The sequence below is a fragment of the Haemaphysalis longicornis genome, unplaced genomic scaffold (assembly GCF_048455015.1).
Source record: "Haemaphysalis longicornis isolate Haplotype H1 unplaced genomic scaffold, Haemaphysalis longicornis Haplotype H1 scaffold_2, whole genome shotgun sequence".
Taxonomy (NCBI): Eukaryota; Metazoa; Arthropoda; class Arachnida; order Ixodida; family Ixodidae; genus Haemaphysalis; species Haemaphysalis longicornis.
The window spans coordinates 121,245,732-121,259,315 of NW_027526295.1; the positions used below are offsets into that span (position 1 = coordinate 121,245,732).

At 49.5% G+C, this 13,584-nt stretch overlaps 4 non-coding genes across 4 annotated transcripts; all 4 read left to right on the forward strand.

The window, feature by feature from the left end:
* Positions 1-3,108: 3,108 nt before the first annotated feature.
* On the forward strand, positions 3,109-3,180 carry Trnap-cgg (transfer RNA proline (anticodon CGG)). The gene has a single exon. It is a non-coding gene; the product is annotated as a tRNA-Pro (tRNA).
* A 2,462-nt stretch (positions 3,181-5,642) lies between these two features.
* Positions 5,643-5,714, forward strand: Trnap-cgg (transfer RNA proline (anticodon CGG)). The gene has a single exon. It is a non-coding gene; the product is annotated as a tRNA-Pro (tRNA).
* A 70-nt stretch (positions 5,715-5,784) lies between these two features.
* Trnap-cgg (transfer RNA proline (anticodon CGG)) lies at positions 5,785-5,856 on the forward strand. The gene has a single exon. It is a non-coding gene; the product is annotated as a tRNA-Pro (tRNA).
* A 6,241-nt stretch (positions 5,857-12,097) lies between these two features.
* On the forward strand, positions 12,098-12,169 carry Trnap-cgg (transfer RNA proline (anticodon CGG)). The gene has a single exon. It is a non-coding gene; the product is annotated as a tRNA-Pro (tRNA).
* The last annotated feature ends 1,415 nt before the right edge of the window (positions 12,170-13,584 follow it).

Here is a 13,584-nt window from a genome sequence, read left to right on the forward strand (position 1 = left end):
AATCGCGTAGCTATGATGGAGATCAATTTAGCGAAGACATTCGACCGGGTCTCACACGAAATATTAAAGAATATCTTGGAGCATGTGAATGTCGGGAACGCTATTTTGGAGGGGATAAAAAGGGTGTACAGCGAATGCACTACGCGCATTGCTATAAACAGGTCCCTTGCTGGAAGCATACCTGTTAGATCATCTGTAAGGCAAGGTTGTCCATTAAGCGCGTCATTGTTTGCAATGCATCTAGAACCCTTCTTTTTGAGTGTCATAAATGATAACAGTATAAGGGGCTTTAATGTACACACTACAGAGGTTAAAGTTCGTGCATATGCAGATGACATAGCGGTGTTTTGTACGGACAGCGACAGTGCATTGCAGGTTGAAAAAACCGCCAGAAAGTACTGCACCCCGACAGGGAGTGAAATAAACTGGGGGAAGAGCGCTGGGTTCTGGCATGGAAGCTGGCAGAACCCTCCTGAGTATTTTGCAAACATGCAATGGACATCGCTGCCGGGCACATACCTGGGTGTTCCACTAGGTTGTTATCAAGAAAGCGCAGAGTATTGGGTGGGGGAAACGAAAAAAAGGCAGGAGAAGGTGCAAGCATGGCAGGGTCGAGATTTTTCGATGTTTTCGCGTGCATTTGTGTGCAATGTGTTTTTAGTTGCCAAAGTCTGGTATGTATCGCAAGTTCTCTTTATGTCTCGCGTCAGTGCACAAAAGATACACAGTGTGTTCGCAATGTTCATCTGGGGATCCAGCTGGGAGCGAACCAGCCGAACCAACTTGTTCCGATCTGTGCGGTGTGGAGGGCTTGGCCTTGCCCACCTCTTCATTCGGCAACTTGTTTTACGCTCTATTTTCTTACCAGATCACAGTGATCCTTTCTTGAATACTGTAATTAATGCGCGTATTGAAAGGTGCCTACCGGAATTTATTGTATCGTCTACGCAGTGCATGAGAAGGTCTGTAAGGGGGTATTTGCGTGAAGGTACCTTGTCCTTCCGGTTTTTAAGTGTTCCGTTCTCAAGAGAGTATCAAAGTACAGTTATGAGGAAAACGTTGTACAGCGATTTAGTGGACACAATGATGCCTGTTCAGCTTTATCGTGCAAATTATATTGGCATAGCGGGTCAAGACGTGCTGAGGAGGGTGAAAAAAATGGCAGTAAAACCATCGGTTAAAACGTTCTTTTTTTAAGCTGCACACGGACGCACTAGCAGTAATAATGTGGCTGCATGAAAAAGGTCTGTTTGTACCATGGGACACTGATTGTCGTCTTTGCAAAACCCCAGAAACTTTAGAACATGTTTTTATTAATTGTTGGGACGCTGTGTTTCACTGGGATGTGCTGAAAGGAACCCTAAAAAAAAGAACTGCCCATCAGCCCACACGGTATTCGCTACTTGCCCGTTGTAAGTGATGGAGGAATACCGTACGATATGATAATGTTGTTGACACTACACGCATTGTGGAAAACCAGAAAATGTGTCGAAAATCCAGATTCCCATGCCCGCCCGGTAAGGGAAAGTTTTATTGAAATTGTGTGCTACATACGCGATGTGTATCAAGCCCAGCATGACCCGCCGGAGTGGACAAGCGTGCTTGATATTCTGGCATGTTTAAAGAAATTCTAGGCACAGTAGGTAACAAATGAGTTTGTGAGGTGTCTTGTCTGTTTGTATGCGCGTTTTGTTCTGTATAGTTAACATGCAATAAAGAAAAAGAAAGGCTCGTTGTTCTAAGGGTATGATTCTCGCTTCGGGTGCGAGAGGTCCCGGGTTCAAATCCCAGACGAGCCCACTAGTTTTATTTCTTGTTTTCGTTTATTTCTCGCAATAATACACGGGCCCCAACACCGCCCTACCCTCTTGGCTCGTTGGGCTAGGGGTATGATTCTCGCTTCGGGTGCGAGAGGTCCCGGTTTCAAATCCCGGACGAGCCCACCAGTTTTATTTCTTGGTTTCGTTTATTTCTCGCTATAATATACGGGCACCCACACCACACTACCCTCCCGGCTCGTTGGTCTAGAACTGTTAGAACTCCCAATTTCAATAGAGGAGGTTACGAATGAAATTAAAGATCGGAACCCTGGAAAGTCACCTGGGCTTGACGGCCTCAGTGTAGCCTTTTACAAGGCCTTAAGAAATGAATTAGCGCCAATTTTGACAGATGTGTACAATGAGGCTTACGATATTAATGTTGTGCCAACGTCTTTTACCGTTTCACACACAGTTCTTATTCCTAAAACCGAGTACCCCGCAAGTATGATTCTCGCTTCGGGTGCGAGAGGTCCCGGTTTCAAATCCCGGACGAGCCCACCAGTTTTATTTCTTGGTTTCGTTTATTTCTCGCTATAATATACGGGCACCCACACCGCACTACCCTCCCGGCTCGTTGGTCTAGAACTGTTAGAACTCCCAATTTCAATAGAGGAGGTTACGAATGCAATTAAAGATCTGAACCCTGGAAAGTCACCTGGGCCTGACGGCCTCAGTGTAGCCTTTTACAAGGCGTTAAGAAATGAATTAGCGCCAATTTTGACAGATGTGTACAATGAGGCTTACGATATTAATGTTGTGCCAACGTCTTTTACCGTTTCACACACAGTTCTTATTCCTAAAACCGAGGACCCCGCAATGCTGCGTCAGTCCACATCCTATAGGCCAATCAGTTTAACCAATGTTGACTATAAAATATTCATGAAGATACTAGCTCAAAGGCTCCAAACAGTAATGACAGAACTTGTGGGACCACACCAAATGTGTGGTATTAGGGGACGCACGATCTCCACGAATATCCACACAGCCCGTTGTGTGTTGGAATGCTGCGATGCAACAGGAACCAACGTAGCGATGCTTGGAAAGCAAGAATGGCCGCAAGGTACTCTGACATCGATGCGCGGAGCGCGAGACAATATTTTAGAGAGGCAATGAGTGAATACGTGGAAAATCAAAAATATGTGTCGAATCCGCCCGAATGTCTTGCAGACATGCAATCGTTGGTACACGTAAGGGACTTTTAAACACATGACGTCAACCAAAGTCAGGTTGACGGCTGTCTGTGAATGAATGTCTGTGTTCTGTATGTGCCAAAGCAAGCAAAAAAAAAGGCTCGTTGGTCTAGGGGTATGATTCTCGCTTCGGGTGCGAGAGGTCCCGGGTTCAAATCCCGGACGAGCCCACCAGTTTTATTTCTTGTTTTCGTTTATTTCTCGCAATAATATAGGGGCACCCACACCGCACTACCCTCCTGGCTCGTTGGTCTAGGGGATTCTGCTTCCGGTTGCGCTAGCGTGCGGTTGCAGAATGTCGAGCTCCACCCAAGGAGCGGCTTCAGCGGGCCTTTCGGCCCGCGGTAACAGGATTTTTTCCCAGGATTCCCAGGACTACCAAGTACTTGTGCCCCAGTTTCCTACAGGACAGTGGGTGCTAAACACGGTGTTTCTGCATGCGGACATGCGTGCCCGCCCCTACCGTGTCGAGGATTTTCGCGACACGTTGGCTCGCCTGGTGCTGCTCCCCGATGTTTTGGCATTGGGGGCGTATCAGATGAGTCACGTCTGGGCGGTGACGTTCAAGTCAGCGGAAGGTGTGAAGAAAATTTAAGAAGTAAATGACATCAAGGTAAAAGCAGACGCTGCCTTGTTATCGACCCGAGCAACCAGGAAGCGCGTCTGAAGCTACATTGGCTTCGGCACAACGTGCCGGACGAGGCAGTGCGCGCAGCGGTGGCGCCTTACGGGCGTGTCGGCGAGGTGCGCAGAGAGCGTTGGCGCGTTGACGGAATTCAAGATAAAGGTTCGACGCTGCGGTCGGTGACTCTGAAACTTAAGGGCGGAGTGACTCTGGATGACCTGCCGCACGAGCTACGCGTGGCGGGCGACAAGGCCCTCGTCGTCGTCACCGGGAGGGCCCCTCAGTGTTTGCGCTGCAATACGAAGGGCAACGTTCGCCGGGAGTGTAAGGTGCCACGTCGTTCGGCGTGCCGTCGCTACGGGCACGAAGCGGCAGCGTGCGTCAAGTCCTACGCTAGCGTCACCGGGCCTTCGAAGGACGAGGACCTCCGCGAAAACCTCATGGACGAGGCAGACGCGGAGGAGACCGCAGCAGGAGTCACAGGCGGGGCGGCAAAGGAGCAGACGCCGGCGGAACGGGTCGAGGCCGAGGCTGGCCAGCGCGGTCCTGAAAAGGAGCCGCCCGGTCAACCGAAGACGCCTCCCCAACTCGCCGCGCCGAAGGAGGCTGGTTGCCCCGAAGCGGCAAGCAAGGGGACGACGGCGGCATCGTCTACCGCAGAGGACGTCGCACAAATGGACCTCAGTGGTGCCGCCGCAAAGCGGCAGCGCCAAGGTAACGACACAGGACAAGGCGACGGACTCCCCGGCAGTGAGGAGCCGCCCACTAAGGGCGGTTATAGTTAGACGTTCGAGCTTCAAACCGAAGCCGAACGTCCCCCCAGACCGCACAAAGCCCCGGTTACGCCCACCTAGTCAGCACGATGCTTGGAAAGGTAGTTGGCAATGTGTCTGGTGTTGCACTGCTCTACCGAAGCGCGAGCGAACTAAACTGAACTACGTAGTTGGGTCCAGGTTGTACTTTTGGAGCGTCTTCGGTGACTTTGTTGCCTGTAAAGTGTTTCGGTGTGTTTTGTAGGGTGGGGAAGGGGGGAGGGAAAAGTAGAGCACAGTTTTTGGTGGTGCCCATGAAGCGCTTAGTGTGTTTGCAGTTTAATGTATGTATGTATGAGTGTATGTATGAGCGATGTATTAGTGTTTTATTTTATTTTTTGTTGTTGTAGCGTTTTGGAATGCGTGTGAGTTCTTAAGTGCCTACGGAGGGCTTTTAATTAGAATGCACGGACGTAAGTGTTACACGGTAATCCCCGTCTTTTTCTTGGAATGATTTATTTAAGCAAGCCTATACGCATAGCCACGCTTAATGTCAGGGGGCTTGCGGATCGGAGACGTCAAAGTCAGTTGTACCGCCTTCTTGTAGACGAGGATCTGGATATCGTCGCCTTGCAAGAAACCAAGGTCGAGAGAGAGGATCAGACGGACCGTATGGTGCGGCCATTCATGTCGCGTTATGACGTCTGTGTTTCTCACGCAGTCGGGTTCTCGGGAGGTTGCGCGCTCATAATACGGCGTAGTTTACGGGCCACCCTGAGTACCGTCACTGCGTCTGATTCGGGGTGGTTTGTTGTGTGCGATTTGGCCTTGTTATCAAATGAATGGCGTGTTATTTGCGTGTACGGCCCTACCAAAGCCGCTGAAAGGAAGGTGTTTTTTGAGGAAATTAGAAAGTGGTGTGAGACAGACCGGATGGTAATTTTACTGGGTGACTTTAACTGCGTGTGTTCTGCACGCGACAAAAGTAGCCAGTCACCTTTTAGGGATGCTAGTACGGCAGTACTAAGGGATATTATCGCAGACTTCGCACTAGAAGACGTTGGTGATAGCGTCCGTAGTAATGGCCCCGTGCGCTACACGCACTTCCAAGGCAATAGCCATGCGCGTCTGGATAGGGTGTACTTATCGCTTGATCTACTGCCGGGTTCAAATCCCGGACGAGCCCACTTGGTTTGTCTTCTTTTCGTTTATTTCTTCAAATGATATATGGACATCCACACCATAGTACCCTACCGGCTCGTTGGTCTAGGGGTATGATTCTCGCCTCGGGTGCGAGAGGTCCCGGGTGCAAATCCCGGACGAGCCCACTTGTTTTATTTCTTGTTTTCGTTTATTTCTCGAAATGATACATGGGCATCCACACCGCACTACCCTCCGGCTCGTTGGTCTAGGGGTATGATTCTCGCTTCGGGTGCGAGAGGTCCCGGGTTCAAATCCTGGACGAGCCCACTTGTTTTTTGTCTTGTTTTCGTCTATTTCTCGAAATGATATATATGCATCCACGCCGCAGTACCCTCCCGGCTCGTTGTTCTAGGGGGAGGGGATTCTGCTTCCGGCTGCGCTTGCGTACGGACGCAGGATGTCTGGCTCCTCGGGAGCGGTAAATGCGGCCGAGCTTGGCCGCGGAAACAGGCCTTCGGGAACTGACAACCAGGATTATCAAGTTATGCTGCCTCAACTGCCAACAGGAAAGTTTGTTTTGAACACTGTTTTTAAGTGCGAATGCACTTTATAAGCGACCCCAAACCATCCACCGCCGGCGGCGGCGGCGGCGGCGTCGGCGGCGGCGGCGTCCGCAGTGCTCCTCTATATTTAAAAAAGAAACAGCATCCGGCGCCAGGTTCCGATCCGAGGACTTTGCGGCCGCAGCGCGACGCTCTACCGACCAAGCCACGGACGCGACGGTGATATCAGTGTTAGTGACGCGCCTTATATCTTTAACGCATTCAAACTACGTCGTCAGCGGCGTGCGTTGGCGACTCAGCGGCGTTATAGCGGCTTGATAACTGCGTGGTGTACACGTGATACTACAAACCCGATGGAAGAGATGGAAGAGAAGGCGGCGAGGCGGTGGGCTGCGGGGGCCGAGCGCAAGCGCCGCAAGCGGGCCGACAACCGTGCATTCGCACTTTCACATTCTCCCCCTCGGGGACATGCGGGGGAATTTTTTTAAGTGCAATGCACTTCTTAAGCGACCCTGAACCTGCGTTCACCGGTGATGTCCGCATCACATACCCACGTGGGGGATTGGCCAGGAATCTCCTCGTCTTCCTTGGCAACGGGGGGAGATGGGCGCGCGCTGCCTGGCCGCTGACATGGCACATACCCACGTGGGGGATTGGCCAGGAATCGGGCGTGAGAAGGGCTAATGCACCCGCTTAAAGGAGTACTGACACGAAATTTCAAAGCTGAGATCCGCTCTAGCAATCAAGTACAACGACAACACAAATAGGTGTCTGTGAATAAATGCATCTTTCTTTCTTTGTAGTTGTGTGCGTGTGTGTGATCTCTCTTTCGCGAACATTACCGAACCGCGCAAATTCAACTCGTGCATTCGCACTTTCCCATTCTTCCCCTCGGGGAAATGCGGGGAATTTTTTTGCACGGTGACGTGAAAGCCAGGCCTTTCCGCGTAGAAGATTTCCGAGATACGCTCACTCATTTGGCGCTGCTCCCAGACGTTATCGCTCTGGGGGCGTACCAAATGAATCACGTATGGGCGGTTACCTTCAGTAATGCCGATGCCGTGAAGAAAATTCTTGCAGCCGACGATGTGAAAGTCAAGCAGCGGAAGTGTGTAGTGATCGACCCGCACAACCACGACGTAAGGATTAAGCTGCATTGGCATCTACATGGGGTTCCCGACGATGAGGTGCGCACGGCGTTTCTGCACTATGGCAAAGTGACGGACATCTCAAGAGAGCGGTGGCGTGTTTTCGGCGTCACCGACAAAGGCTTGACGACTCGATTTGTGACCTTGAAGCTAAAAGTGAGCCTGACACCGGACGACATACACACCAATTACGCGTAGGCGGCGACATGGCACTTGTGATTGTTCCAGGAAGGGCACCGCTGTGTCTTCGGTGTCAACTACGGGGACACGTTCGGCGCGAGTGTCGCGTACCACGGTGCTCGCGCTGCCGGCGTTACGGTCACACGGAGGAGGCGTGTTTGAAAACATACGCAAATGTGGCAGCACCGGGTGGGAGCTCGGACAAGTCCGAGCTCCTAATGGATGAAGACGATGCAGAGGAGGCCGCCAAAGGATTGCAAGACCAAGATACACCGGTGACAGAGCCAGATAAACCGCCAGAAGCTGTCGAAAACCTGAATGCACGTGGTGGCGTTGCACAGAAATGTTCCTCCGAATTTCCACCATTACCTGACGCAAGCGCGAAGGGAGGTGGAAACGCCCCTGCGTCGGCAACGTGGGATACCCCAGCAGAGAGTGTAGAAATAATGGACACAAGCCTAGACGCCAGCAAACTACGCACCAGCAACAGTGTTGCGAAAAGACCACACGGAAGCAACGAGGAAGGAGAACGTGAAAACGAGGCGGCGGCATCCGGTGAACCACCACCGAAATCGACGGTCGCGCGTCGTCCATCCTTCAAACCGAAACCTAACGTTCCACCAGACCGGAGACAGTTGAACGAAGCGACGACGTAAAAACATTTACGGTGCTTGTGGTGCGCTGCGTGATGGGACTTGATAACGAAAATTACTAGAGGTCGTCCTTCTGAGGTATGGTTTCTTCTTCTTTTTCACGAACACGATTGCAGCACTGCATGGGAAACTTCCTTTTTCCAATGAGCATTATTGTGTTTGTTGGTGCTTTTAAAAGGGTCATGACCGAACCGTTTGCTCTCGTACGTACATTTGCTCTCAAATGGCCCTAAATCTACAGGCAACAATGCGTGTAGCCACAATAAACGTAAGAGGGCTATGCGCAAAAAAGCGGCAATATCAGCTAAGTAGGCTCTGCATGGAAAATAATCTGGACATCATTGTGGTACAGGAAACAAAAATCGACAACGAAGAGCAAGCGGATCGGATGGTCCTATCATTTACGTCCCGATATTATGTTTGTATATCCCATGCAGTTGGTCTATCTGGTGGCTGTGCCCTTTTTCTTAACAAATCGATGGGCATTGTCATTGAAAATGTATTTACATGTGAAACTGGCCGGCTTATTGTCTGTGATTTTACTTTTTCTGGCTTTAGTTTCCGAGCTATATGCCTTTATGCAGCTAACAAAGCAACCGAACGTAAAGTGTTTTTTGAGCGCATTGAGTGTTACCTCGATGATGACAAAAATGTTCTTGTGTTGGGTGACTACAATTGTGTTTGCCACACGAAAGATAGAGCAGGAACTGCCACAGCCCGTGATGCGAGCGCTGAATTACTAAACACTATTGTAACCGAACACAGCTTAGAGGATATTGGCGGTATTATGTCAGAAGGACGACCCGCGCAGTATACCCACCACCAAAATAACAGCCATGCACGATTAGATCGAGCATATATATCAGCCAACCTTGCGCATGCGTGTACCAACTATGAAGTTAAACACGTCTCGTTTAGCGATCACAGCTTAGTGATGTTCACGTTGGGGAGGGCTTCAAAACAGCATAAATTCAACTGGGAACTCTTGAAGTTTAACGAGGAACTTTTGCAGGAAGAAAAGTTTACAGATAAAGTTAAAGAAAAGATGCTGACGCTCGTTCAAGCACAGGAAAATGAAGTAATACCATTGTGGGAGCTTTTTAAACAAGAAGTTAAGATGAATGCGATTGAAATGGCGTGCGCAAAGCGTCAAAGCGAGAAAATGAAAGACAAGGAATTACAGTGCCATCTCGATTTCTTGCTGAGCAGAAGCGCAGCGCAGTGTAATGATAGCACTGAGGCTATTCGAGAAGTTAAACGACAACTAGAAGTTATCGATCAGGAAAGATACCACGGCGCTATAATACGGGCAAGGACTGAGAAGCTGTGGTTAGGCGAAACGCCGACGAAACGGGCACTTGGCGACGAAAAGAGATACGCGACGCAAAACGAAATAAAAGCGGTGCGATATGCGGGTGGCGTCACAGAAGATAGAGAAACAATGCAACGCGCATTTGAAGAGTACTACGGGGAGTTACTGGGACGGCCGTAGCTTATCAAAGACGGGTTTAAAACAGAGTTTCTTCCATTCATGCCCATGCTTGATGAAGAAGTTAAAACGAACCTTGAAGCTCCTATCACTTTAGGGGAAATTGAACGAGCTATAGACGAGCTTACACCCGGGAAATCACCAGGGCCAGATGGCCTAGGTGCCACATTTTATAAATTTTTTAAATGTGAAGTATCTCAGGTGTTGCACCGAGTTATTAATGAAGCGTATGAGCACAAAGAAATGCCTCCGTCGTTTCGAAAAACGCATGTAGTTCTAATCCCAAAGACTGATGATCCTACCCAATTATTATCTGTAGAAGCATATCGGCCAATTAGTCTAACAAACGTTGACTATAAAATATTTATGAAGGTTCTAGCGAGCAGATTGCAGAGTGTAATGAAGGAAGTTGTTGGACCACATCAAACATGCGGGATAAAAGGACGGACGATAATGACAAACGTCCACCTGGTCAGAAGCGTCCTCGAGTGCGTTGATGTGCTAGGAGGGCGTGCGGCCATACTGCAATTAGACTTGCAAAAGGCGTTTGATCGCGTCGCCCATGAGATCATGTTTGCTATCCTTGAACACGTTAACGTAGGATCTGTCATATTACAAGGTGTGAAAATGTCATACGCGAATAGCTCTGCGAATCTCATAGTAAACAAAAGGTTAAGTCAAAGCTTGGATGTTCAGTCATCTGTAAAACAAGGATGCCCCTTAAACGCCTTGCTTTTCGCCATATACATTGAACCTTTCTGTCGGAAAATTTTACATGACGAGAAAATACAAGGATTTAGGATACACGAAAATGAAGTTAAAATTCTATTGTATGCTGACGACATAGCAATCATCTCCAGTGACAAAGAAAGTGTCAGCATAGCGGTCAAACAAGCATCACGGTTCTGCGAGCTTACGGCAAGTGCGATAAATTGGAACAAATCTATAGGTATTTGGCACGGTACCTGGGATACAACACCCGAGTATATTGAGAAATTACATTGGACCACCACACCTGCGAAGTACCTGGGTGTACCACTGGATCAATACAGAGAACCGACGGAGTACTGGGCCAAAGAAACCAAGCAAACTCGAAATAAAGCACAGAAATGGGGTGGGAGGGACTTGTCAATGTTCGCCCGAGCCACCGTCAGCAACATTTTTTTAGTTGCTAAGATTTGGTATGTGCTCCAAGCCCTGTGCATGTCAAGGAAAAGTGTGCAGAAACTGCACCGAGTATTTGCGGTATTTATTTGGCATTCTGAATGGGAACGAACAAGCCGCACTAATTTATTTCTTTCTCTTAAGCGCGGAGGATTGGGCTTGACTCATTTATTTTTGAGACAGGTCGTTTCGAGGTTTCTTTTTCTGAGAGATCAAGCTGATCCCACTTTGCGTGCATTAATTCAGATAAGGTTGCGAGATGCCCTACCTAATTTTGTTATTTCGACTGTTGCTGTAAAGCCGGTGGCTATACGCGGATTCCTTAGGGAAGTAGTGTGGGCATTTAAATTTCTGAATGCCCGTTTTTCTCTGGAGTATTTAAGTGTTGTTCCACGAAGAACATTGTATAAAGATATTATTGATGTTTCTTTGCCTGTTCCCCTCTATCGCTGTATATATGACGGCGGAAAGGCCAAGGATGTTTTAAAAAGGATCAAAAAGATGCCGATTAAGGCATCGAGCAAGAGCTTCTTTTTTCAACTTCATAGTGGCACACTCCCTGTCAAACCATGGCTTCAGGATAAAGGAATATTTGTAGTGGGGAACATCAACTGCAGAATATGTAATAAGCCAGAAACAACAGAACACATCTTTCTTGATTGTTCTGATGCTCGCTTTCACTGGGACATACTTCAGCGGACACTTAAAGACTTGCCTGTCACTTATTATGGTATCTGTTTCCTACCCGTGGACAAGACCGAAAGTGTGCCCTATGACATGTTTATGGTACTGAGCCTTCATAGTTTATGGAGGACTAGAATGGCAGACAGACATGCTGATGTGGATGCTCGACCAGCGAGAGAGTATTTTGTGGAAAATATCTCTTACATACGAGAAGTGTACAGTGCTTTAAACGAGCGTCCTGAGTGGCTTCCCTTGCTCGATGAACTGGCCACGCTAAAGCGATTTTAAAAACACCATTGCCGCTAATTAGTGGCTGGTATTTTACCCCTTTTGTGTGTATTATGTTTGTATTATGACTTGTGTAATGTGAACGTTTCAGGCAAAACGGCAATAAAGAAAAAAAAAGTTGGTCTAGGGGTATGATTCTCGCTTCGGGTGCGAGAGGTCCCGGGTTCAGATCCCGGACGAGCCCAGTTGTTTTATTTCTTGTTTTCGTTCATTTCTCGAAATGATATATGGGCATCCACACCGCACTACCCTCCCGGCTCATTGGTCTCGGCGTATGATTCTCACTTCGGGTGCGAAAGGTCCCGGGTTCAAATCCCGGACGAACCCACTTGTTTTATTTCTTGTTTACGTTTATTTCTCGAAATGATATATATCCATCCACACCGCACTACCCTCCCGGCTCGTTGGTCTAGGGGTATGATTCTCGCTTCGGGTGCGGGAGCTCCCGGGTTCAAATCCCGGACGAGCCCCCTTGTTTTATGTCTTCTTTTCGTTTATTTCTCGAAATGATATATGGGCATCCACACCGCACTACCCTCCCGGCTCGTTCGCCTAGGGGTGTGATTCTCGCTTCGGGTGCGAGAGGTCCCGGGTTCAAATCCTGGACGAGCCCACTTGTTTTATTTGTTGTTTTCGTTTATTTCTCGAAATGATATATGGGCATCCACACCGCTCTACCCTCCCGGCTCGTTGGTCTAGGGGTCGGACGAGAACCGGCGTATTCAGCATGGTATGGCCGATGGCTTTCTGTTGATGCTCCTCCATCAGTGTGGGATAGGGGACGAAATGGTGGAGTGGATCAAGATCTGCTATACTGAAATCACCACCCGCATCATTATGAATGTGGAGGTGGGGAGCCCTATCGCCGTGAGAAGGTCGGTCCGGCAGGGCTGCCCCATGTCCCCGATTCTGTTTGCATTATATATAGAGCCACTTTGCAGAATGGCAGCGGCATCGAAGTCAGTCAAAGGCTTGGTTCTCGGCTACGAAGAACTAAGAGTCCTGGCTTACGCGGATGATGTCGCGTTCGTATGTTCGTCGAAAGAACAGGCGAGGGAGATTGTCGCGCTCGCGCAATCATTCTGTTGGTTTTCGGGTGCTCAGCTGAATCTTTCTAAGTGCGAGGGAGCATGGCTATGTGAATGGCCCACCAAACCATCACAGCTCTACGGAGGGAGGCCATCACCCGCTACCTCGGAGTCAACCTGGACTGCGGCCGAGCCATTGGCCCCCGCTGGCAGTCAAAGCTGGCAGCCGCGGGTAGGAAGTTGGAGCCCTGACGAGCGCGACACATCGCCTTTTTCTAAAGGGCAAATGTTTGCAACGCCGTGTTATACCCGGCCGTCCTGTACGTGGCCAGAGTATCGACCATCGACGCAGGCTCAGTGGCCAAGCTACACCGGCTGTTCGCAGTATTCCTCTGGCGATCCACCACTAACGTTTTCTGGAGTCTGGAAGCGGGTGGCCTCGGGCTTGTTAACGTGGAGCTAGAGCTGACAGTGCAACGTTTTTTTTTCTTCCGGGATCGTCGTGACGGTTTCCTTCGGGCTGCTCTGCAAAACGTAGGCTCCTCACATTTGGCCCCTTGGCTGCCAACAACAGCGGAGTTCACACATAGTAACCGGGGAACGGGCTTTTACAAAGAAGTGGCGGCAGCGGTGACCCTCTTGCAGGGACTGTTCTCTTGGGAGTACCTGTGCGCAGTGGCCCCGAGGAAGTTGTACTGGGACCTGGTAGAACAGATCCTTCGACCCCCCATGTATCGCTCACCACCTCTAGGGTGCATGAAAAGTGACGTCCTCCGGCGAGTGCGGAAGCTCCCCATTTATTCTGGTTCGAAGGATTTCTTCTTCCGCTTTCACACAGGGGTTCTACCCACTAAGGC